Source organism: Dermochelys coriacea, chromosome 9, assembly GCF_009764565.3.
Source record: "Dermochelys coriacea isolate rDerCor1 chromosome 9, rDerCor1.pri.v4, whole genome shotgun sequence".
Classification (NCBI taxonomy): domain Eukaryota; kingdom Metazoa; phylum Chordata; order Testudines; family Dermochelyidae; genus Dermochelys; species Dermochelys coriacea.
This window is the reverse complement of record NC_050076.1, coordinates 93,123,841-93,127,889: the sequence shown is the minus strand read 5'-3', so window position 1 is coordinate 93,127,889 and position 4,049 is coordinate 93,123,841. Positions and strand designations below refer to the sequence as shown.

At 42.8% G+C, this 4,049-nt stretch overlaps 1 long non-coding RNA gene across 1 annotated transcript in view; it reads left to right on the top strand.

Annotated features, from left to right (window-relative positions):
* Window positions 1–4,049, top strand: part of LOC119861537 — a 103,269-nt gene that overhangs the window by 49,251 nt on the left and 49,969 nt on the right. The gene's annotated exons all lie outside the window — the stretch shown is intronic.

Below are 4,049 nucleotides of genomic sequence, written 5' to 3'. Positions count from 1 at the left end.
ATGGGAAGGGTCCTGTTGATTTCAGTGGCAATGTATCGGGCACATCGATAACAAAGTACAACTTTTAAAAAGCTCCTAAGTCACTTAGCAAAATTCTCTGTGAATAGCAATTGGACTCTAGCTCCTAATTCACTTAGGCACATCTGCAAATTTTAGTGAAAACATTAGCAAAAAGTACCAGTATCCGATTACCCTTCTTATGCACTAGTGCCATGCTTGTTTTCTGCCTCTGTAATTTTATTCAAGGGCTGTGCAAAGTATAATTCATAAAAACCTTCTTATATTTAAAAAAATATTTTGTGGTCTAAGCTTACACCAAATCTCAACTTCTTAATGACTAAGGGTCCAGAGTTGTGTGTTGCCTGATCAGTATCTATTGTATTATACTTCATTATTATTTACTAATTTTATTTGTATTGTGGTAGCAATAAGATTCCCCAGCCAGGGGTCAGTATGGATGGCTGTGTGTGTGTGCGCGCGCGCAGTGGCTAACATGACAATAAGAAAGGAAATCCCTGCCCCAAGGATCTTGGTTTAAACACCCTGCAATGTGATTTAATCTCATAATGACAGATGCACACATTGATGCAGTAGGAGCCTTGAAATAATGGCTCTTCTTTTTGAGAATACAGACTAACACAGCTGCTACTCTGAAACCTGTTGTTATGCAAGGCACTGAATTTAGACGTATGGAGTGGAAATCTATCAACTTCATGAAAAAACTCGTACAGATACAGACAGATATCATCTTCCTTTCCAAATGCAAACAGATGGACATCATACCAAAAGGACTGAAGGTACAAAATCCATTACAATCTACATACCACACAGACTATGCTGACAGCTTGTGCCACACGCTCTCAAAGAAACTGCGGAACCACCTGATCAACATCCTCTACAGCAAACAGGGAAAGATTAAGAATGAGCTCTCAAAAATGGATATTCTCATAAAAAAACCAACCTTCCACACAAACTTCCTCCTGGCTGGACTTTACAAATACTAGACAAGCCATTTACAACACACACTTTGCTTCTCTACAAAAGAAAAAGGACACTAAACTATCTAAACTACTACATGCCACAAGGGGCCACAACAGTGGTTCCCTTAACCCACCCAGCAATATTGTTAATCTATCCAACTATACTCTTAGGAGAGATGCTTCTGCTGGGCAAGCTCGGGGCCTCTCCTTCTGCCCCTCCACCCCACGAAATGATACAGTTCTGTGGTGACCTAGAATCCTATTTTCAACGTCTCTGACTCAAGGAATATTTCCAACATACCTCTGAACAACATACTAACCCACAGCGACCTTCCTACCAAGACCTCAAAAAGAAGGATTCTGGGTGGACTCCTCCTGAAGTTCGAAACAACAGACCGGACTTCTACATAGAGTGCTTCCGCCAACGTGCACGGGCTGAAATTGTGCAAAAGCAGCATCACTTGCCCCATAACCTCAGCCGTGCAGAACACAATGCCATCCACAGCCTCAGAAACAACTGACATCATAATCAAAAAGGCTGACAAAGGAGGTGCTGTCATCATCATGAATAGATCGGAATATGAACAAGAGGCTGCTAGGCAGCTCTCCAACACCACTTTCTACAAGCCATTACCCTCTGATCCCACTGAGGGTTACCAAAAGAAACTACACCATTTGCTCACAAAACTTCCTGAAAAAGCACAAGAACAAATGCGCACAGACACACCCCTGGAACCCCAACCTGGGGTATTCTATCTGCTACCCAAGATCCATAAACCTGGAAATCCTGGATGCCCCATCGTCTCAGGCATTGGCACCCTCATAGCAGGATTTTCTGGCTATGTAGTCTCCCTCCTCAGGCCCTTTGCTACCAGCACTCCCAGCTATCTTCGAGACAGCACTGGCTTCCTGAGGAAACTACAATCCATCGGTGATCTTCCTGAAAACGCCATCCTGGCCATTATGGATGTAGAAGCCCTCTACACCAACATTTCACACAAAGATGGACTCCAAGCTGTCAGGAACAGTATCCCTGATAACGTCACGGCAAACCTGGTGGCTGAACTTTGTGACTTTGTCCTCACCCATAACTATTTCACATTTGGGAACAATGTATACCTTCAAATCAGAAGCACTGCTATGAGTACCCTTATGGTCCCACAGTATGCCAACATTTTTATGGCTGACTTAGAACAAAGCTTCCTCAGCTCTCGTCCCCTAATGCCCCTACTCTACTTGCGCTACATTGATGACATCTTCATCATCTGGACCCATGGAAAAGAAGCCCTTGAGGAATTCCACCATGATTTCAACAATTTCCATCCCACCATCAACCTCAGCCTGGACCAGTCTACACAAGAGATCCACTTCCTGGACACTACAGTGCTAATAAGTGATGGTCACATACACTCTGGAAACCTACTGACCTATACCGGAAACCTACTGACCGCTGTTCCTACCTACATACCTCCAGCTTTCATCCAGACCACACCACACTATCCGTTGTCTACAGCCAAGCTCTACCATACAACTGCATTTGCTCCAACCCCTCAGACAGAGACAGACACCTACAAGATCTCTATCAAGCATTCTTACAACTACAATACCCTGCTGCTGAAGTGAAGAAACAGATTGACAGAGCCAGAAGAGTACCCAGAAGTCACCTACTACAGGACAGGCCCAACAAAGAAAATAACAGAATGCCACTAGCCATCACCTTCAGCCCCCAACTAAAACCTCTTCAACGCATCATCAGGGATCTACAACCTATCCTGAAGGACGTCCCATCACTCTCACAGATGTTGGGAGACAGGCCAGTCCTTGCTTACAGACAGCCCCCCAGTCTGAAGCAAATACTCACCAGCAACCACACACCACACAACAGAACCAGTAACCCAGGAACCTATCCTTGCAAAAAAGCCTGTTGCCAACTGTGTCCACATATCTATTCAGGGGCCACTGTCATAGGGCCTAATCACATCAGTCACACTATCAGAGGCTCATTCACCTGCGCATCTACCAATGTGATATATGCCATCATGTGCCAGCAATGCCCCTCTGCCATGTACATTGGCCAAATCGGACAGTCTCTACGTAAAAGAATAAATGGACACAAATCAGACGTCAAGAATTATAACATTAAAAAACCAGTCAGAGAACACTTCAATCTCTCTGGTCACTCAATTACAGACCTAAAAGTGGCAATTTTTCAACAAAAAAAAATTCAAAAACATACTCAGACTGCTGAATTGGAATTAATTTGCAAACTGGACACCATTACATTAGGCTTGAATAAAGACTGGGAGTGGATAGGTCATTACACAAAGTAAAACTATTTCTCCATGTTTATTCCCCCAGCCCCCACTGTTCCTCATACGTTCTTGTCAACTGCTGGAAATGGCCCATCTTGATTATCACTACAAAAGGTTTCTCCCCCCCCCCACTCTCCTTCTGGTAATAGCTCACCTTAAGTGATCACTCTCGTTACAGTGTGTATAGTAACACCCATTGTTTCATGTTCTCTATGTATATAAATCTCCCCACTGTATTTTCCGCTGAATGCATCCGATGAAGTGAGCTGTAGCTCATGAAAGCTTATGCTCAAATAAATTTGTTAGTCTCTAAGGTGCCACAAGTACTCCTTTTCTTTTTGAAATAATGTGGGATTCAAGTTTTTTCACTAATTTTTAATAATCATTATATGTGACGTCAATACTTGATGGTAATAAAAAGCTAGAGAAAAGCAGGTTTGTGTGGACTTAAAATGAGTATCATAGCTATCAGTAAAGTAACGCTGAGAGCTATGACTGAGAATGTTTGGTTTTGGACCATACATGTAAGGTATCTAATGACTTATTGTGTGAGAAACTTTAGAATGCTGCTTTAGCCTAATTAAGGCCAACATCATTAACTAGTCTTCAGATTAACAGTGTTCTTATCGACTTTCCTTTTCTTCTTAACAGCAGCCAGCTAGAGGGTTACAATGCAGAATGTTTTTCATTACTCATCACAATTTGTCCCTTCTCCCCACCTCCACACGGCTCTTCTGATCAATATGCATCATCATGT